Source organism: Anser brachyrhynchus (genome assembly GCF_964034855.1).
Source record: "Anser brachyrhynchus genome assembly, chromosome: 11".
In the NCBI taxonomy this organism is placed as follows: Eukaryota; Metazoa; Chordata; class Aves; order Anseriformes; family Anatidae; genus Anser; species Anser brachyrhynchus.
Window position 1 is genome coordinate 1,198,807 of NC_137706.1, and position 22,749 is coordinate 1,221,555.

Genomic DNA, 22,749 nt, shown 5'->3' on the forward strand with positions numbered 1-22,749 from the left:
GCCTTTTCTTTCACTAGTTTATTCTCTCTGTGAAATTAGTAATACCATGAACAGACTGCAAGAGCAGCAGTAGCAAGTATTGAGAAAGTTCAAGAGCAGTCCCTTTACAAGGGGAGTGCTAAAGGTCTGAGGAAATTAATGTCTCTACAGTTGCAAATCCTTTGTGGAACAGAATACCTTGCATGATTGGTTTAGAAAATATTATATATAGTGACAGGAGAGCAAGTAATTCACTAGAGCCTCCATCCAGAGCAAAGTCTAATATCACAAGTCTCTCCACCCTTGCTATGTCTCAGTGAAGTCAGCATGACTTTTTTGCAGACATCCGTCATGGGAGTGGGTCTAGAACAGGAATAAAACCAAATGGCTACGGAAGAATGTTCCAGAAATAACGGGACTGCATTTCGAAGAGCCCGTGATGAGTTTCACTGCACATCTCTAGTCTATTGCATGTGTCCTCGGCCCTCCCCAAACAACAAAAATACCAAAAGACCCAGAAAAATCCTTCTCCCCAAATACTTTGCTGATGCTGTTCTCTTATTCCCCTTCCTTTGTTTGCCATTTTAATTTCTCATACTTGTAGGTGGTAATTCAACTGCCCATGGGTATGTGCTACTGCAGCCTACAGATTGCTGAGGCACATTGTATGCTAGGGTCTGGGCTTGGTCCTGCCAGGGCATTGCTGTGGTGCTTCCCCAGCCTGCAAAGGTATTGAGCGATGCCTGTTTCTTTCTTTCAGTCACTAACATTAAAAAAAGTACTTTCTAGCAGAGAGGCTGAAAACGAACCTCTTCCCCCTGTCTTGAGTTAGCTTTGTGCTCTGGTAGGAGGCAGTAGGGTGTAGCGAGGATCACCTGGAAGAAGCTGTGCCTCAGAAGTGGACAGTGCCCTGTCCTGTAGGTAGCAGACCTGTCCTATCAGTTTCGTGTTCGTGTGTGCATTTTGGCAGTGATAAATATCACCCATTTGCAGAGCATCTTCTGTCCTGAAGGATCCTGAAGTCTTCATAGCACAGTTCATGTGTAGGACTGCAAAAATTCAGTTAAGCTCTCCTTAAGATGGTCTGAAGTTGCTCACCTAAAGCCCTCATAAAAACACGTTCTCAGCTTTTCAAGTCTGACTTGAATGTGAAGGTGGAATTAAAAATATACAAGCACTGCATTGCATTGCAAAGATAGGAAAAAGCAGACGGATTTGTTTTTTGTGTGTGCTCAGAAACAATGAAAACTTGTCGATATTTTTCATTTGAATTTTCATGAAGAGCTAAGAAACTCTGCTGATGCTGGAGGGGGCAGGAAAATGCTGTGTCTTTACTGGCAGAGAAATATTTGAATGGTTATTGACAAAGAGCACAGTGCTTGGAATGTGCTTGGGCTAAGCAGAGTGACGATGTTTGACGTATTGGCAATACAGCACAGGGTCAGGGGGTGACAGATTAATGTTGTGTTTCACAGTCCAAGCGAATACTCACTGCATGCCTTAGTATGCTCTTTGTTATTGCACACATTTGGAAGGACAAACTGGCTCTGGGTTGGTTAAACCTGTGCACTGATTTTAGCATGAAAATGGCTTATTTTGGTTTAATCAATTAGGCACAAGTATAAAGTAAATCTAAATAAGCTATTCTTAGACTGAATTGAGAGCGTCATGCAGGAGTTTGCGCTATTTTAATTAAAATCAATTAAATTTCTTAACCGAATTCAGGGCAATGGTGAGTGCAGGAAGGAGGGAGTCATTCCCAGTGCAGGGATTTGCAGCAGCCTTCGAGCATGACCACTGCAGCCTAACCAGGAGCACATGTCACGGCCAGGCCCAGTGGCTCTGGGTATGCTTGGAAAATCTTAAGGCAGGAGGGAAAGATTATAAGGAGAAAAAAAAAAAAAAAAAGAACACCAACTCACAGACCCCTTAAAACCCCACCTCTTGGCTTGATGCTCACCCTGGCTGCCTGCTTCTGGCCAGCTCCCTGGAACAAGTAAGAGAAACACTCTGCTTCCAGCAGCAGAGACCAAGAAGCCAGTGGATACTTTTCAACCCTACACATACTTTTAAAAAATGGGAGGTAAAGGAATGAAATGGAAAACAGATGATAGACAGAGGCTGGTGAGAACAGAAGGAATGCAGAGCAGGCAGCCTGTTTGTCTCAGAGTAGCCGACACACATGCTCATGGAAGTAGCCAAGCCTGTCGGCAGCAGTGTCTTAAAATAATGGAATAGTAAAATGGAATAGTGATGCCTCTCTTCTGGAAAGTGCTGAGCGCTTTGGCTTTGTTGCATTGCTGCAGTGTCGGACTGAGCCCCTGGTAATACACATTTCATATAGCTGTGCAGCCAAGGACAAGTGCGGTCCAGGGCAGAAGTTTGCATGGGAGGAACCTGCAGAACGCAGTTGCACACCAGTGCCTGCAGTGCTTGGACAGGCACATGTTTGAAACAGCCCTGGGGGTTCACAGAAGCAGAACACAATCAGAAAGCTCCAGCTGCTGAGCTCAGATTTTCAAACCCCTCTAATACCTGGTCTAAGGGTAGTTCTGTGGATTTTTTCTGTGTTGAACCATGTGCAGAGACTTGCACATTTGTAAGTTTTGTAACCAGAGCTGTTGTTTTCAAGGCAAAGAGCTCTTCCCTGTGTTGTACATCCTTCATAGATGAGGAGCAGACAGTAGCAGATTTATGATGAGAAATTTTCTTTTGCTGGTCCCAGATCATATTCCTTAACAAGCACTCACAAATACCCAACCTAAAGCTAGCAAAGGGAGAGCCCACAGTGGGAATGGCCATGGGATTCAGGTACCAGCACACTCACTGGCAAGTGGGAACTGATGTGATGCCTTTTACAAAAATAACGTGGGTGGGTACAGACCCCCCTCTTTGAGGTCCAGGCAAGTACAGATGCGAGGAAAACACAGGGAGGAGTTAATACATGCTCCCTTCAAAACACAAAGCAAAATGAGCAGTGTTTGATTACAACCATCTGACTGCGAGACATGGCTGGCTGGCTGAGCTAGGAAGGCTTTGCTTGGAAAAGACACCACCTGGCTCTTGAGTGAAAATAGCTGGAGCATGCTGCAGTAACTATGTAGCTGTAAGTGCGCTAAGGGGCTTGTACCACCTTAATACCACTGTGCGTCTTCCTGGTGATCCCGCTGTTAAACAGCTCAGGTGAACAGAATGAGCTGCGATGGCATTTAAGGCCATTTTTCTATCAACATAGCACTGTTTCTCTTGGGAAACATCCTTATGTTGCTGCTCCAGACAGCCTACCTAACCCAAATAGCTATGTTGGTAGAGGAGCTGTCTGCAGACCTGGCAAACACCCAACCTGAGCAGTGGGGCTGCACTGCAGCAGTGCTGAGCACCACCTGCTGCGGCGGGTGCTGTTCCAGGGACTTCAGCCCTCTGCACTCAGACCTTGTGACTGCAACCTGGCTGCCACTGAAGTCACAGAGTGTTTGCCATAAACATCAGTAAAGGTCACCCCTAAATCATTTAAATGGCCTCACCTTCTCGTTTCTATCCATCCCCATTCCCTAAAGCCCTTCGGAGAAGGCTGAATAGTGGTTAACAGTTGCCATCCCTTCCTGTGCTTGCTCTGCTCCATGGTGTCTGAGCAAGTCACCGGTCCATTCTCACATATAAGTATTTTGAATAGAAACTATTAAAAAAAAGTTAAAAAACATATTTTTTATTCAAAGAAGAGCAACTGATTTAGGCAAGAAAATTTTCAGTTTACTCTCAAGCCTTTGAGAACTTATTGACAGAATATGCAATTAAAAAAAAATAAAAAAGAGAAAAAGAAAGAAAATGAGTTTCTTCCCAGGATCTTTCATAAAGAGGCCTTGTCCAGATCAGAATTTAGGAAATGCAGCCTATTTTCTGAATCTTGCAGTTGAGGTCAGCCTGTCTGTGATTGCGAATATCACTAGACTTTGGCACCATGCTGCTTTAAGCCCTAGGGCATGCGTTTAAACTGTCACATACAGTGTGTCTCATCCTGACATCTTCTGTAGAAGTGAAGGATAATACGGCACTTGTGCTGCCGAATAAGACAGTTCTCTCTCCTCAAGCATGAAAATTGTCTGCAAATTTCAGACTTGTTTTCCTTGATTGTGGCTGCTAATCAAGGCAAAAAAACAAAGTTCATTTTACCAGGAGAAGAACAATGCTTGGCAGTGTAGTGAATGTTAATGCAGTTAATTATTCCTAATGCTGTGCCTGTCGTCTGAAGAGTTCAATATCTCTAGACAAGGCTTTAATGATCCTGAGCCACCCTATGATTTCATGCAGGGAATATTGTCTCTTTGGGCCAGTTTGTAAAAAAACTGTCCCTCTGCTTGCTCTCTACCCCTGCTTTGTGGCATGTTACATCTGGTGTGGTAAGTTGGGGTGGGGGTTCTTAAATGCCCTTCATTTTGTTTCAGAACTGACGGTTCTATTGCGCTTTCTGTTGTCCTTGGTTTCTTCATGATCTCTCTCAATAATAAAGCTTTTGACTGTGTTGAGTGGGGAACCTAAAAATAGACAAAATCCCCAAACATTTACCTACATGGGGAAATTCATAATAGTGTTCCAGGTCCTCATGGTGCTTAGTGTTGGTGAGATAGCAAAGCAAGCCTTGGCTAACTCATATACTGAGAGGAATGAATTATCTTTGATATCACCTCTTTGCTGCTACACTTCCATTGTAACTTAGTGGTATCTTTCTCCATGTTATGTGTTTTACTACATCAGCTTAGTCTAGAACTTCATGCTGTTGGTTAAGGTGTTTGGAAATCTTCATTAAAATTGTATCTCTACATATAAGCAACTTCTCTTATACCTAAAGCAAAACATTGAATGAAAATGTTATTTTTCAAAAGTTGTCACGGATATTAGCTACAGAACTATTTTTCATAATTGAAAACAGTGATTTTGTTGTTGTTGTTGTTGTTGAAGTTTTTCTGTTTTGGGACAGGTCTTGTAAATTGGTAAGACTTGTGTATTTTACCCTGAATACACTCTCTTTGGTAAAAGATTATTAACAGAACATACTTCTTTTGCTGAGGCTTTACAGGAGCCTGTACTCGTCCTTTGTGTCACTGTTCTACAGCTGTGATTTATTGTTGTTGTTTTTGTCTTGAAACAGCCAGTGATTTGGGTTGCCTTAACTTTGAAAGCTGCCTCTGTGGTGAATGTGTGGTGTGGTGACAGCTGAGTGCAGTGCTACGGTGACCAGGAGCTCTGAGCGAGGCACCACAGGGCAGGTAAGTAGAGCCACAGCACTGAGAATAAGCCGCTCTGCAGCACAACAGACATGTGGAGCTTGGGTGACTGGTTCTACATCTGCAAAATCAGCTGTTCAGTTTTCCATTCAACTCCCTCAATACCAATAGCAAACCGGTGTCATCGTTTGACTGTCCTGAACTTAAGCAGATGCTTGTTCCTAAGCTGCTACTGATGTAACTGGGAATCCTGGTGTAGTGATGACATGAGAAGTGAACCCCCTGGGGTCAACTCTTCCACTGGAACACTCTGACATTGTATTTTAAAGAATTTTTGGAAATACTCTTTTAAAAACTATGCATATTTTAAAGAAAAGTACCTAAAAGGATCTTATGCATTCTAAAGGAGATGTTATTAAAAGTTCTCATGCAAAACTTTAAAGTAAAAAATGTGTTTTCTTCAGCAAGAAACCATAGTTAAAACTTAGCTTCAAGGAATAGAGAATGATTAATAAAGCACCTCTTATTTAGTGCACTAAGCCTTCTTGAGATTTAAATGTCTGCTGTGGAAAATGTCCACAATTTAGCGTGAATTATTTATGGAAGAAATTAAGCAACATACATCGCTTGTGGTTTCTGTTCAGAGCAGAAGATAAAAAGCTTCTAGATTTTAAAATTATTATTATTTTATTTCTATTTTTCTTACTGGATTCTTGACATATGTACTGTTAATTAGGCAGTAATGATTTTCTTTCATTTGCACTGCAAATTACACCAATAATTATGCTTTTATTCACAGAATACATTTTGTTAACTGACCTTGGATTTAGTGTGGAATACAAAATGAGAAAGAATTGTTCCAGAAGAAAGAAAAGTTCCAGCTCATGCTTTGAGATTCCTAGGGAAATCTATTTTTGTTAAGTTTTGAATTTTAATTTTACACACACCAACAAAGATATACAACAGAAAGGTTTTAAGTAAGTATATTACTTTGACAGAAGTCACTGGGTTCTACAATTAATTCTCACCAGTAGATCAATGCATTTCATAAGCTGCAAGTCATTCTGACAAGATGAAACAAATATAATCGTTAGTGAAATCCTCAAAATTCAGAACAACAGGCTGTAAAACTAGGTCAGTTTACATCTTCTTTGAAATAGTTTTCTCTCCATAGTATTTCATACTTGACTAATCTTGATAATGCACTTGACATCTTTGGTGACTGATCATATGCTAATTTAAACCCACATTGTATGCGTAAATTCAGAACAAGCTGGGGAAATGTTTCAGTATGATGGTGAAAAATAATTAACAGTTGAATTCAAGACCAAAAAGTATTTCTGATAAAATACAATTATTTTTTTCAAGCCCAAAGAATGTAAAGGAAATATGATTGTTATTTAGAAGTAGGTATTTTAATGACTTAGAGCTTTTTTCCTGTCCCAGTGAAATACTATATTTGATTTTTCAGGGCAGGTTGCTTGGAAGAGTAAGGTCTTATTTTTTTAGAGCTTCTTATCCCATCCACTATGGGCAATTGCTGCGAATGTTTCTCTCAGGAGTGTCAATAGTAATTTATTGGCCCCAATCGTACTCCTACTGATATCAGTGGTAAAATTGTTGTTGACTTCAGGAAGCAAATCACAAGTCTGATTATCTTCATATGTTACTATTTAGATTTTACAGAATTTCTTGGAGTGTATATGCAACTTCAGTTATATTTTACTCAGTTTTGTAAAACCCTTGTATAAGGAGAGCTTATAACACTGCCATGCCCTTCTTCATATACTGCTTATCTTCTTCTATCCTTGTCGTTTCTTCACCGTAGATGGCTCACAGATTTTCAGAGGTGAAGAAAGTGTTTATAAAAGCTTATTGTGGAGGAAGGTTGCTGACAATTGCTAGCATGCTGTGAACAGCTTTGGAAACTAAGGGCTCCTTTCCCCCCCAGGTGAAAGAATTGATTCAAGATCAGATAGCTGTTTTTGTAATTCACTGACACGTTCTGTCTGTCTCTCTCCTCTCTTTTTATTTATTTATTTTTTATTTTAAGGTGTGAATTTGGTGACTATTTGTTATTCTGGCTGCTTGTGAATAATAATAATGAGAGAAAATGCCTGGGATGTATTGCATGTTTAATAAGAGACAAATAATATATAAATATAATATTTGGGGGGTTTTGTACTTCAGTTCCTCTTATAGGTTTACCTCTGCTTTGCATTAATGATGAAATTACTCTTAATTGCTTTGAGGGATAGAAAAAAGTTTAAGATCAGTACTGCCTTTTGAAGAAGAGCTTTATTCACACTTTTTGATTTTTGTAATAAAAAAGTTAAACCTGTAGGACTTGAACTAGATACTTAAGTTAGCCTTTAAGAGATGCTGAGCACTAACATCTCTCTTTGCCCCACATCTGAATCTACAGAACACGTGGCTGCTTATTTAAAACAAACAAAAAAGGAAAACCAAAACCCAAGAAACCTGCATAGGGAGTAAAGTCAAACTAAGAACCATGGCTAGGTATTGGACTCTTGCCTTCATTTTGCATCCTTTTTCTTGGTGAGTGTTTTTCCATGTGGCATAAAAAGGCACCTAAGAGACATAATGAGGATAAATCTAGTGCAATGTAACAATATTTATTGTCCTTTGTAACACAACAGAAGGGGTTGGCGGTTGCTCAGAGACAGGTTTCCAGGTCACACTATTTCTGGTAGGCTTACAGTCCAGAGAGACCAGAAGCAATCCAGCTCAGTAGGTTATGGCCTTTCCAGAGTAATTTCCCTATAAAGAGATTGAATTGTGCAGTATTAGCAGTCACGAATACCCTTGACAGTACTTTATTATGGTCAGGGTACCGTTAATGTATAATCGGAATTGGAAATAGTAAATAACATACTAACTAGTAATTTTCTAGTGGTATGACAATATAGTTGCACCCTGTTCATATTCATTTTTTTGTAGATTTGCCACTTTCACAATTCTTTTGACTTTTCTGGGGCTTTGGATAGGTAGGAACCCTGTCACTTGTCATTTGGATGGAAATCTGATTCTCTAACCAATTACAAGTTCAAAATAGCAACCATCTCTGACTGAGTGTCTGCTTGGGATACTGGCGTGCAAATAACAGTGGATTATAACTGAACTTCCAAGAAATCAAGAGAAAATAACTTGCTTCCATTGCTGGAGTCTGTTTTGTGTGTGTGTGTTTTGTTTTGTTAAGAAAAAAAAAATCTAAACAGATATTTTAGAGGTTACAAATTCTATGGAAATGTTAATACCTCTGCTCACCACTCCAAAGCACTTCAACATTTTCCACTGTAGCATGTTGTCCCACATAGTCAATGAACATTTTAATTTCAGCCAAAGATGTGTGTGCACTGAGTGGCATGCAGGCATGTTGTGTGCTATTGTTTTGTGTAAAGAGAAAGGCCCAGGTGCTGTGCTGTATTTGCAGATACAGGCCAAGCAACACAAGCTAAGGAGAAAATGGAAATCTTTGAAATGTGAGTGGGTTTCTTTGGGTATCATTGTCCTTTCTGCAACTAAACTTCAGTGAGGCACAGATGTGTGGGGCGGGGGGGCTGCACTGTGATGACTTCTCATGAGGGTTTCTTTTGGCAGGCTTGGAAAAATTACAATGTGAATAAAGGGAACTTGTTTAGTTCAGATGAAGACTCCATTAATGAGCCCCATTATTCCTATTTTTGGAGAGTGTTAGATATTTTTTTTAAATATATACAATGGTGTATTATTTTTGATTACAGCAGCATTCATTGGTCACTTTTGTCTTTGTGTATGTGAATTTCTAATTATACATGTTAGATGGGTGATCTTCACTGTAAATAGTAACATGATTTTCTTTCACTTGATCTGTCTGTACTGGATTCTGTTTCATTGTTCACTTTCTTCATCACAGTATCTTGCTTATTTTATCTTTCAACAGATATTTCTTCAAATCCTCTCGCCTGCTCCTCCCCTCCCCTTTGTAACTTTTTGAAAAGGGCTTTATCTGAGCAGGCAGTTTCATTTGTCTTTTGATCTATTTTTTAATGTATATGCATTCACTTTGTTAGTAAGCCTGGTACTGAAATCCTTATTCAAGGCCAAAGTATGGGGGCTTGACTGTGACTTCTGGATGAGGCTCCTACCTAAGATTTCCTACAGATACTGGGGAACTTGGGGGACCAGAAGTGTTGGTTACCTAATTGTGAGGCTTTCAAAAGTTTTGCAGAAAGGATATTGACAGTTTCCAAACTTTCAGGTGATTTATGTTGAGAGCTGAACAATGGAAGTGTTGGTAACTGCCAGCTGCTTCTGAAAACCCGGAATTTTTGACCTTTTTCAGAGCACTGGAATGAGGACGAGCTTGTCTTGCTGTGGCACGCACCTTGTGGCACCAGCTCTATCTCTGCCCTTGCAGCAGCATGGTTAGTCTGCACATGAGAGCCAATGGCACTTGATATCTTCTGATAGTGCTGCTGGACCTCTTTCTTCAATGTCCTTATTGAGGTCTTCTTACAGAGCATAGGCTTCATAGGCTGGCCCAGAAACATGAATTGAAAGTTATACTGACACCATCTTTGGGAAGAGGGAAAGAAACTCTGAAAGCAAAAAGAATAAACACTTACCTACCCGGAGAAGATAAATAGGGAAAAAAAACAGCCCCTCCCTGCATCTCTAAACTAAAATAAAACCAATTTTTAGAGATGACCACAGTGAATGGAAATTCAGGTCTTTGTTATGCTCAGACTATTTTTCTGTAGGTCTTCAGATGCAAAATCAAAGTCGCATCCAGTTCTCCTGTACAAATATGAGTGACTTAAGCCCAGCATTTGTACGTTAAACAACTAGTTTAATATAATATTAGCATTCGGATAGTCACAATGAGGCTTTGAGGTTAACATCCCATTAAGATGAATGGGATATGTTCATACCTCAGGCTGTAGATTCAGCAAGACAGCAGAGCACTGATTTACATAGCGAAGGCTATATCTTGGCAAACCAGAAGGGTTGCAGACATCATTTTTCTAAAGGGAAGCTTCAGTTCCAGTGAACACATTACAGTCTGCAAAAGGCCCCAGATCAGCAGAGCCGCTGGAGCTGGATAGCCGCTGGTTGTAACTTCAAACTGAAAGACATCAAATGGGCTTTTTGCTATAAAAGTTGACATTCCAGCCAGGTGCTGATGTGCTCCCCACTCCTGTCTCAAAACTCTTTTTGCTTCCCCTAACCCACTTTCTTCCCAAACTGATTTTCTGGTAGGAAATATAGGCCAAGGGCTTGATGACCTTTACTGACCTTAATGTTATGCACATTTTTGTTGCCTTTTTTAACCACTACGTCTCTCTATTTGAGCTTAATCTTCAGATTCCCTGTATTCCATCTGTTTTTTATTCCCTCTTCTGTTGATGTATTATTACATGAATTCCCTTCCTTCCTTAGCTTCACATTTTTCCCCACAGGACCTCTTGCACTTGTCTGTTTTCTTGCTTGCTGTCCCTGCTGTCTGGCATGCTATTATATCTTTTTTCTTACTCACTGTCCTCGTAAGGAGTTGTCTTTGGACAGACATAGGTATGGAAATGGATTTTCTTTATATCTCTCCCACAAAAGCTGCCCCAAGCAGAACAGGGTCCTCCTGAAAATCCCAAGACGCTTCTGCCTTGGGCACACAGGGGGACAAGACAGCCTGGATTTTGCAATAAGGTCAAATTGCAGGTGTTGTGCCGGTATGTTTTGCAGCTGTAATCCCTGGTATTCTTTCTAGCACACACTGGCTTGATTTGGGCACCAGTGTGCAGTGTAAATGATTGTGGCTGCATTTTAGTTCCAGTTGGTTACATTGCAAAACCAATGCATTACTGTTTGACCTGTCTGGGAATTCAACAGACTGGGAATAGAATAGCAGGGGCATTAATGCTGAGGTGTATTTGTCAGGGATGAGACTTCCCCAGTAGCAACTGCTTGTAGTACGCTGCAGATATTACTTATGTCTTTTGTTACGGAAGTCACTCAACTCTTCTGAGTAATTAGAATTATCACCTTGTAGCAAGAGAGCCTAAATTGAGGTTTCTTTTTTTTTTTTTTTTTTTCCGAAGGTCTTATAACTGCTTATGAAATTGTCTTTGCAGTAATGTGTTCATTTTTTACTAGCCCATCTTTTGTGATTAATTAATCAGTCATGGATGAGACACAGAACTTGAAGCTTTTTTTTTTTTGACAGATATTGTTGCATACCTTGATTTCTTAATTTTTTTTCTTTGTACTACCTCAGTAGAGCTGCACTGAGGGTCACTCACTTTATTAATGACTCCCTGTTGCATTACTTTCAACAGCTCAACCATCACTGTCCGTCACAGAGACATGCATTTGAAACTCGACATAGTTACTGTCTAATAAGCTTCATTTTCTGTACCACTAGCTTGTGCTCTATAGTGTTAGTTTCCCAAACACGATACTAAGCAATTTTAGGAAATGCTGATACAACTGTAGCAATTTTCCTCAATTTGTTCCTGACAAAGAACTCGCTTCAAAATTGAGTTGGCTTCCTTTTTGTTCGAAACACTGGTAAACACAATTAGCCTCATTAACCCTGGTTTCTGTTTCATAACAGAAAATTAGCCTGCAATCACTGGTTTGCTGGAAAGCACTGTTGTAATTAGTCTTCAACAGTCTGATATGAAAATCCATCACATTTTTAATTTCTCTGACGTGTCAGTGTGTACAGAAAACATGTCTGATATTCTCACTTATCTTGGGGATTGAGATAAAGTCAAGGATCAAGAACCCCGGCTGGCTTAGAGCACTGTTGAACAGATTGGACAGACATCTGTCAAGAATGTCATAGATGCATTGGTCCTGCAAGGGAGGGCAGTAGGTAATTTCTGGAGGTCCTCTCTGCCTCTGCAATTCTATGGGGTCTTGACCCTTCCAAAAGCATAAGAACCAAGCAAGGACCATTGAAATTCTGGCCCCGCTGAATGAGTATGTTTCCTTACCACTCCTTCCAAAATGCTGAGTTATTCCAGCTTTGTTTCAGAGAAGAGCTCTGCCTTGCTCCAGCTCTAAGCTGCTGGTGGCACTGAAGCCAGAACCTTTTTACCAGCATAGAAACAGACTGACTCAAAGGTGAGTCAGGCTAATAATGCTTAAACCTCTGTAGATAATAAGAAATTAGTTGGTCAGGATAGATTTATCATCACCTTCAGGACCTGCATCACTCCAGAGAATATGTCAAGGACTGTGATTGTGTTCTCCTGAAACAACCGGGTTTTCTTCTAGACCGTTATTCCAGTCAGAGGGGAAGGCTGTAGTTCACGTGGGTTGCTGAGCCGTTAGCTAGCACAGAGTACATCACGCTCTCACAGGTTCACAGAATGAGTGCTGCTGCAGGGCACCATGTACTAAATCAAACTACTGTGGACTGGTTTCCAAACTGTACCTGGCTGTCGCCCAGCCACCGCAGAGCAGAAATAGCGGAGCGTGTACTGTGCGTACCTGTGTGTGTGGAAGTGTACCCAAGAACTCCTCTGGGAACTTGGGTGCATCATTACTCCAAATTACATTCCCCTGTGAAATCACTGAGATTTAAACAAATGCAGTCCTCTTTGTCTGTGTTAGGAAAGAGAAGACCTTAATTATTTTGAATTCAGCATAACAATACCAGGGCTAACTTCTAATTTAACTCTGTCCCTTCCATACCTCTTGTCATCTGTGAAAGAGATGACGATTATCTACCTCTGGAAGTGTCATGAGCATCTTCGGTGAAGCATGTTGTATAAATGCACACTAGTATTTTAGTGAAGGACAAGAGGCATTATAAGTATCATTGCAACACCTTGGTTCTTGCATGTGGGACAGAGGGCAAGTTTAGAAATGCTTCTAGTCTTGCTTTCACAATAGGGAGCAGAAGACTGAACAGTGCCATTTGTGCGGCCTGTCTGCGCAGGAAAGGGACTATGCCACAGGTCTCCCTAGTGCCTAGCAAAATCTATGCCTAAGGGACATTTTTCTCCTGTATTAAATGTTCCCCTTATTTCTCAATTGTTCTCTTTAAATGCGTATGGCACCCTGGGGGTATCTCCATTTGAATGGTCTCAATTGCCTCAGTGTCCATTTGGGCCCCAGGTTTAGGGGGCTGTGAAGTGAAGCTGAGCTATTCTATCTTGATATCTAAACTGCAAATGAGGAACTCTGTAATTCAAAGGGAAAGTTGTTCAGGTCACTATATATGTTTGTTCTTAACCTTTTAAATGACAAACAGTAACTAAATAAATAATAATTTAATTTATTAGGTGCCCAGAGCATTTATAGTCGAAATATGAGTGAAATTAATATTAACTTCCTTATTCCAGAAAGAAACATAAAAGCACTGACAAAAAGCAGTCTAATTGGCTAAACTACTTATGTGACTCGTCATGTAGAAGCAGGTTTTAACTTTTTCTTTGCCACAGTTTAGCTCATCCAAAGTGTGCCTGAGGCTCACTGCAGTTCCAGCCTGTTGATGAGTTTTCTTAGGCCTCTGCTTGAAGATCTGCATGATGTGTTGGGATGTGACCTAACTTCATCCAGCTGAGAGCCCTGGAAGTAGTTTGTAGATGGCGTGTGGTAACGACTCTAATAGTTTCTCCTTTTCCAGCATGAAGGCAGGTTGGATCCAGCTGGGTTTCAGGGTACCTCCAATCTGTTTTCTTCCTGGAAGAATGGAGTTAGATCCTCATTTGCCCTGACACCAGCACAGCTGAGTTGCCAGTTGTGTGAAATACCCCCATCCCAGGTGCAATGCTCAGACACTTAGGTTGGCTCCATGTGCCATGAGTGACTGGCAGCAGGGTGAACATGCATTGCTTTAGTCCCTGCTCGCAAAGGTGCATCAGTGAACATGTGCTCTGAGCTGGGCTCAGGCAGAGCTCCGTTCCCAACCTGCTGCTGCTGGAGGGACCGCATCCTCCCCACACCACATGGTCTGCGGGAGAATTCCCAGCGCACAGCATTAGCAGTCTGCAGGGGTGAAAACCGCAGAGTGAAGATGATAATTAGAGCCTGATGAGTAGGGATTTGTTGTACTCCTGGCTTTTTCACTGATTTTTTTGTGATGAACAGAGATTAATCATCCAGGCCACACGAACCAATTTACTCTTCTGTAAAATGATTATACTGGTAGTTTCTGATTGCCACACTGCTGTGTGTGACTCTGTGAGGAACACCTTGAGATTCTTGTATGAACATGACTATGTAACGGAAAAGCACTATCATTAACCAGCTATTTCTGAAGAGTCAAACTCTGCTGGGGAACAGTTTCCTATAGATGCATACACAGAAACACTGACTCCATCTCTTAGACTGTATTTGTCAACATGTGGTTGTCCTTCCTCCTCTCCCTTGTTGTTTTTATTTGGTTATTTCATACCACATTCACCTTAACCTGAAAAGGAAGAGATTAGGTTAGATTATTTCAAACATCTGCAAATGCAGCAGAATGCACAAGGGGCATTTTTGGCATTAATGTTCTGTGTATTTTGTTCGGGTAATTAAGCATGGAAAGGTCACCTTGTGTTCTAATAGCAAACACGGAGAGATGGCAGAGAGAAAAACTAAGCTGAGCAAAAACAATTTAAGGAGAAAGCGTCACCATTTGACAATATTTATTATTTCTTCTGTGTTTCCCTAGCTGATACACTACTTTAATTCCAACCTGATACCCATACATTTTGTTTTCAAAAGCTAAATAAAGTATTAGACTGAACACAAGGTGAGGGCTAGGCAACTCAAAGAGTGCACACTGTGGCTCACTGAGTGCCAGCCATTTGGCAGTGATTGTCCTTTGGGACAAGCATCCAGATGTGGTTTATTCAAATGTAGTTTATTCAAATGTGGTTTACTCAAACCACATCAGCCATACCATTTCATAACTCCCCCACTGAGAGGATACATGAGGAGGTTCTTTTCTGGTCATGTGCTTATGTGCCTTGTGAAAGTCCTGTCCTTCAATTAAAAATAAATAATGTTTTTTCCTTTCCCATCTCAGTGAGGTTACTCCCTTTCTCACTTTGCTCCTCATAGTTTTGCATTTGTAGCTTTACTCTGCTTATTATTTCTCTGGTGAAGCTTCCAGTGCAAGTCGCTGACTGCTCATAGTGAGCTTGGTCCATCTCGTAATAACCAGAAATCCCTTCCTGAATTATGAACGCAAGAAGAGATCCTGCTGTTGGTTGTTATTCCCATAGCAGCCCCAGGGTATGAAGCAGTGCCAGTGCCCAGTGCTGGGAGCTGCAGTGTGTGCACACACAATCTGGCTTTCCCTGTAAGACCCTTGCAGTATCAGACAGATCAAAATAGTGAAAGGATGATTTCTTGAGGATGATCCCTGCTCTCACAGTACTTAAGGTTGGGAGGTTATATAGGTTTCTGCCTCATGTAGAACAAATGAGTGCAATGGATAAATGTAGTAGAAACCAATTTTTCTTCTGCTCCTGGTTCTCACAGAGTAAGTTTAAAATTCGCTCTTAGGAGACCTCCACACCTCATCTATGACTCTGTGTGGGGGACTGGCTGGACTATGCAGAGCTGTAATTTCTTTATTCTTTCTACTTGTGACCTGGAGTTCTTTGAGTATATTTCCCCTCTTGTGGAAAAAGTAATTCTCTCTCCTACCTCAGTCCTACATCCATTCCTATGAACACTTGGTAAAGATTTCATTTCAGTTTTCTGCAGTCTTTTTCTTCTGTTTTGAAATAACCCAGGCACTCTCTTAGATGCCCTGCTGACATTTTGCTTCTCATACACTAAAAAAATTATTTGTTTTTATTCCTTAAAAATCTTTTCCCACTCTTCCTTTCAGACTTTCCTAGCCAAGTTTTATTCTTTTAGCTTTATTCCTGTACTTCCTTATCCAGCTCTTGTCTCAAATACTTTTTTCATATCTTTGGGTTATGTAGTCACTCATTTCTCTTTTTGTGTCCTTTCTCCCAGTGATTTACCTCACTGGGATGCCTTTATTCTTCTAAATCTGCTGAATCACACAACGCTGTATTTCATTTGGGGCTTTTTCAAGCAAGGCCAAGTAACAAATGTAGCAGAAAGGAAATAGTGAAGGTTTGTTGCATGTCTGAAGGGAGCACCTACAGAAGGATGGGCAGCGTTTCAGCAAGCAGTAGACCCTTGGTGGTGCTTGTCCTCACTGAAGCTGCTCTCATGTTTAAAGCTAAACTAAAGTACTTTGCCCTTAAGGATGTTCTAGACCAAGAACCCAGCAACCCTTGTTCCTAGGGGTCAGCTGCTCTATGAATGAAATAGGATCAGTGTAATTATCTGATCCATTGCCCCATGTTCTTTCATGGCAAACCCACAATTTGCCTTCAGAGTTTAATTTCTCAAAAGCTGTTTCTCTCTCCTAAGGTATTCTTATCTGAGTTTGAGAGTGTACCTATTAGCTTTGGTAAGACAAAGCTCCCATTTGGAATCATTTCTCCAGTCCGTTTCAGTATAAGCCTTATGTCTGTGATTTCTAGGTCAGCTTCTGCTTGGTGTGCAGTGTCTTGCCTGAAGTGCTGAGCACCCCATTCCTCTGTGCTGGTGGGTACTTAGCTTCTGCCTGGATCAGATACATCTACACTCTATATGAATGTATATGTGCTTGCAGAGGCATCATTTTCCTGCACCACCTTGCCCAACAGAAAAGCTCAAAATTCCTGAGTTAAAATGCCCCTAAGGCTTCTGTTTGTGATTTTATTGTTTTGACAGTTGTCGCACTGGGCCACAAACACACTTGCCAGCCATGCAGCTAATTAAGGATGTTTTGAAAACTTCAAAAGTGCTCCTGCTTATCAAGTAAGTAAGACTAAAAGAGGCTGATAGGTCTCCCACAAGCCTTATGAAAGCCATTACCAAGAGATTGCCACCTCTCCTGGTTTTCAGTTTAACTTTTGGTGGCCATGACTATACTCCTGGAAGAGGACAAGTGCCATAAAGGTTGAAACAATGGCCTGAGGTTACAGGGAAGCAGAAGAAGCCTCCAGTAAGACACATGACTGACTGAAAAATCATTTACATCTAAGTCTTTCACACGGCAGGTTCAGAGTGTGAGAGGAGAGAGAAGACAGGAAGCCATTGGTACAGGCTGTCAGAATTTACTTTTACAGGAAGGGAAAAATCCCATTGTCTGCAACTGCATAATCTTCTTGCACGGTGTGTAATGTTTATAAGGAACAGGGGTCACATATGGCTGGCTGTCAGCAAGAAACAGCAAGCTTGAATTAGCATTTAAAAAGCTGAGTACTTAAAAAATAATATAACTACATGTAACAAAAGTAAATGTTTCAGCTGTGATAAGAGAACAGGCTTTCCTTCCTTCAGACTTGGCCTTATATCTCCTTCCTTAGTTTCTTCTGTCTTGTTAAATTATTTATAAAACACATCCTGGTATTGAAAGAGCAGGACCTAAGGCAGCCAGCTTCTTTACTAGCATTGTGCTCAATGTTTAACAAATTAACTTAGATCTGCAAATGAAAAACTTATACAGCTCTTTTTAAGTATCACCACATCTGAGGAGGTGTTCAGGTGAGGAGCACAGAGAGCTGTTTTTGCAAACAATTCATTTTGGAACAACTTTAGAGGCCCTGTTAGTCCCTTACTAGCCTACGCAGCCCCCATACTGTGGTTGTGTGCTATTAGGAACGGGAACAAGAGCTGGCTATAGATAACTAGGGCTGGCTTTAACTGTGTGGGATACTTGTATGTAGGAAAGAAAGAGTTAGTTCTCAAGGAAAGAAAATGAGGCCAGTAAGAACTGCAGGCTTCCCTCTTCATCTTCTGCTGCTTCCTGGGGGTTAAGGGTGTCAATGTACAATGCAGTATTTTAACACTGACTGCTGATTATTCAAGTGACTATCAAAAAAATTACACTGCTGCAAAGAATATACTGAAGATATAGTGCCCAGAAAGTGCCATGCACTTCAATGGGGAGCTTTTGCCAGAGAACAAAAGGCCTGGGGCTGCAAGAAAAGACAGAAGGAAGTGTGGAGTCTCTGCTTCCCTGGGGAAAAAAAAAATCCATTAATTTATATTGATTATATCCCTAAAGTGTTTTAAAAGATTTTTTTTCCCCTCTTGTTCAAATCTTTCTGCTTCTGAGTCATAAAGAAAAGCGGGGAAGGCGACAAAGAGCAAGGCGATGGTAGCTTTACAAGAAACAGAAGAGAGAAAATACAGCTTGCCGCCCCTTCTGTTCTCTATCCTGCCTCACACTTATCTTGTCGCTACTCATGGCAGTCCGATACCAGAGGCTTGTGTGAGCTGAGGATGACAAAGGGAGCTGGAGAGTGGAGGACAGAACATGTGGGACAGCTGGGAGGTTGCTTTCTCATGGCTGGGCTCGTGAGCAGTCTGCCAATGATGACCCAAATTCCCTCTTGCCTCCTGAGTCCTCTGTGTGCCTAAGGCACCACCAAAGGGCAATTACAGTGCCTAACGAAGCCTAACGAAGGGCTAACGAAGTCTTCCCCTTCCCCATGGTCTGGATAGGGATGGCAAGAGCAGTGCAACGCGGGGTTCCATCGCCCAAATTCCTACGCTTCCCTGCATGCAGGCCATAGCCTCAGGGTGTGCATGGGTCTGCTTGCTTTGTGGCAACCCCCTCACCAAGGTTTACCTTGTGCCCTCCAGAAAGGAAAACACCTTGCCTTTTCTGAGTTGTCTCCCTGCCCCTTGTTTGCTGTATCAACTGGGATATGCTGGAACTGGACAGCCATGAAGAGGAGAGTTATCGGCTCTGTCCCAGCAGCGTTTTCCTCTCAGGAAATATCATCCCAGTGGAAGATGGGCTTGGCTTCCTGGGGCTAGGGCCTAGTTGCAGGGTCTGAATAAAGAGGACTGACAACCTGTTTGCTAGTCTCACAGCTCCTCTTCCAAACCTTATTTCACCAAAGTCTACGGAAGAGTAGAAAAGGGCTTTCTCTTCTCTTCTCTGCTGTATTTTCTTGATCATTCATTTTTAGGTTTATTGGCTAGAATAAGCAGCCATTACAGTGAAAGTCATGAAAATAATGTTCTGTTGAGATGGCAGCTAGAGAAATAAATGTGAAAAAAAAGGAGCTTGCAAGAGCCCCTAGAGCTAGAAAGTCAGTCTGTCAACTGGAGGGAGGAGGTAGTTCCCACAGTTATGTGAGCCAGTAAAAAAAGCTGTACCCACACTACTCCCACCTTTTTCATGGTTACTCATCCCCCCACCCTTTGTCTGTGCCCTTCTCCCTGCTGCTCTTTCCCAGAGTCTCTGAGGCTGGAACAGGAGGCCAGCCTGGATTTTTGTTGGATCAGGGTGAACTACGGGAGTCCTGAGAGAGAGGCCTCTGGCAGCTTGCACTCTTTCTGCTGATTTACCTCATGGCCTTTTCTTCCTAACAGGACAGAAAGGTGAAGAACAGGGACAGAGAAAGGGAGGCTCCTGCAGACTGCCTGGGGCGGTGAGATTGCAGCTGTCCCTTGCTGTATCAGAATGGGCAAGTAGGTGATAGGCCTGATAGTGCTGCTTGGTAGAGGGGAATTATGTTATCTTGAACCAGGGAATAACCCTTTGTTTAATTTTAACATTTCAAAAGTGGACTTTATCTATGTTACACATTTGCAGGGAGCTAGTGTCTGCTCATGCAGAGCTCTGCCTGCTCCAAATGGGATGACTGGGACACATTTTTTGAGTGCAGTATGATGGTAGATGTAGCAGTAGCTATATATTTTCTGATAGAAAATAAGGATTTTTTTTTTTTTGGGGGGTGGGAAAGGTCATTTGAAACAGAATTCACTACAATGTGAAATAGGCAACAGTTTAGTCCCCTTTTGTGTTAACTCTGTGGCAACTTTAGATACATGCTTCATTGGAGAAGTAAAAGTTTTCCATCTAGTCTGTGTACTGACTAACCAATTTGCCTGGTCCTGGCTCTTCCCCACAGACACAGTCTGTAATGGCTCTGTTATGTGTCTCATCCGCCCTCCTTCTCCCCGCTTATGTCTCTGGTTTCCGGCAGAGCTCTGGAAGTGCCTGCCAAGCCAGCGGTTAGCCTGCCCCGCAGCTCCCCAGCTGCTCTGCCCTGCCACCTCCTCACTGGGATCGCCCTGTTGAGACTGGGGCCTTGGCATGTGCTTTACGCTGGGGTGTGTACTTTTCTCCCCAGCACTATTTATTGCATATTCTTTCTTTTCTAGTTCATTATTTATTCAAGCATTCAGTTCACGTCCTCCCACAGTGAGGATTAGCAAAGGGTCCAGCTTGATAAAGGGGAGGGCTTTTTTACACATTTACTTTTTAGCTGCGGTGGTTCTTTCATTGGTGAAGTCACTATTTCTGGCACTGCTGTGACTTCCATGCTGTGGTCTCATTCAAACAAGCTCCTTGACATTCTTGTGCCTCTTCTCGAAGTGATAGGCATTGTCTGTAGTTTGATGTCTATAGTTCTTCAGTCAACTCCAGCTAGGAATTTCTTGCACCTTTCTGCTTTCAGTCTCTTTTTTTCATGTTTGTTTATACTCTCTCTCCTGCCTGCAACAGAAGATGATTGTCCTTTCCCCATCAGTTCTAGCCTGGACTGACTGACTTCCTCTGCTTGGCAGGTTCAAATGGCTTTCTCAGAAGCCTCTCTCGCAACTGAGACTGGTGCCTTGCTATGAGATGGTCCCAAATCTCTGTTTCCAGAAGCTTCTTTCACAGAGTCTGCTTCAAAAACTGTCTCTAAGATGTTTTAATCTTTTATGTTTGTGGGTCTGCTCCTGTCTCTGCATTACTTCTCTTCCCTCAGCCTTCTTTGTCCAGATTAACTGAGAACTGTGAAAAATGTCAACTTCTTCAGGACTGGCCCTGGCCTGCAAAGAGTTCCCTGCTCTGACAGTTGCTCTTCTTTTGGCAGTCATGTTACTGTCTGCAGTACTCTTAAACCTTCTTCAGTTGTATCACGCATTCCCAGAGAAATTCCAGCTCTGGTGGCACTTCTAATTGCTTTGCTTTTCCACTTTGTCTTATCTGGTTTTATTCCCAGTACTTTGTGTTGTCCTGAAATCACCCTGAGCCAAAGAGGGCAGCAGGGATTTGCCTCATTCAGTGTCAAAGCTCCAGCAGCCTGGCATGGTGTAACATGAGAACTGGCACAAATGGAAAATCAGTTTCAAATGGCTCAAGCCAGTCCACATAGGAATGTGCTGACTGCGGGCAGTGTGTTGTGTGGATTGCACAGATAAGCATATTCTTTGCTGTACCATCATTCAGTGCATAACCTGCTCTTAATGTGTGTGTCTGCTCCTTTACAGATGGACTGGTTCTTAATGCAGATCTGTTTCCTGTAATGATCTATAATGTGTTCACTGTCTTTTGATGTCTTTTCCTAGCTAAATCTATCTCAAATATGCCATGCACCACAGGTATATATGTAAGTCAGGTGGCCCTGTAAGGGCTCCTCACCAATTAAAAAATATCCCCTGTGGATAAATACAGTCAAGAGCTGTAGTGTGACCTACCAATAAATTCTTTTCCTACAGCACACGCACTTATTAAAGCTGCTAAAATTAAGAGAGGAATGTCTTTTTGTTGAAATTAAAGTACTGTTGAAGAGTCCTTTCACAGGGGACATTCACCACTCACCACAAACAGGTGATTGGGGAGGGCTGGAATTCACCTGTAGAAATGAAGAGCAGCTTCTCTAGAGGTATTGTTTCAGTTTACAGACTAAAATAGTGGCCTCTGTCCCCTGCCCTACATGGAAGGATAGTGTGGGGTTTGCATAAGTGTGGAGCCAACGTGGACCTGTTTACCACCACAGTTAGTGTTTTCTGACTCGGTTACGTCTGCAAGGCATAATGCCAAACTACTTTAGGAATCCCCAGGCTGGCTCTGAGAAGGCTTGTTGCTAAATCACATGCAGATCTGGAGACAGTTCAGTGTTCACTGAACTTGGAGTCTCTGCAGCACCGTGTCTTGCAGGGGAGATGCAAGCCTGCTATGTCCATGCACACTATGCATCCCCTGGCTGCTCTTAAGATGTAAGCAAATGTCATTGCATAGCAGCAAGACAGTAGACATTGGTGAACAACTTAAATTTCATGTAACCAGCAACAATTTGCATTATCTTCCACCTGGCCCAGAGTGATTCACAATTGCAGCTACTCTCCATAGACAGCCCTGAAAAGAGGACTAACTCCTACTTGCTGATTGCCAGTGTTTTCTGACAGCGAAGTGAATCACTTTGTAAAGACAATGACTTGTTTGCTTTTCCTTGAATCTTGAATTGAAGATATTTCATAATAGAATTTGAACAAATTTACCAGATGTTTCATCCCACTGTGCTTTTCTGGCAGGTCTACAAGACAGAATGCTGACTAAGACTAATAAATCAGACTGTGTATGAAAGATTTGGGGAAGGAATACAATATATATGCTTGAAACCGTAGGAATATCTTACCCCATCGATCCTTGGGAATTCCTGATGTTTCCTGTGCTTTTCTTAGAGACTGATCTCAAACACAGGAGGGGAAGGGGGTCCTGTTCTCTTCTTGTAGCCTATGGTGAGAC

The 22,749-nt window shown here is 41.8% G+C and overlaps 1 long non-coding RNA gene across 7 annotated transcripts in view; it reads left to right on the forward strand.

Annotated features, from left to right (window-relative positions):
• The window catches only part of LOC308200804, a 140,475-nt gene that overhangs the window by 85,839 nt on the left and 31,887 nt on the right, over nt 1-22,749 (forward strand). For all 7 annotated transcript variants that reach the window (XR_013955822.1, XR_013955823.1, XR_013955824.1 and 4 more), the window contains one exon: nt 5,126-5,243. This is a non-coding gene — a long non-coding RNA (uncharacterized lncRNA). The remainder of the gene's footprint in view (nt 1-5,125; nt 5,244-22,749) is intronic.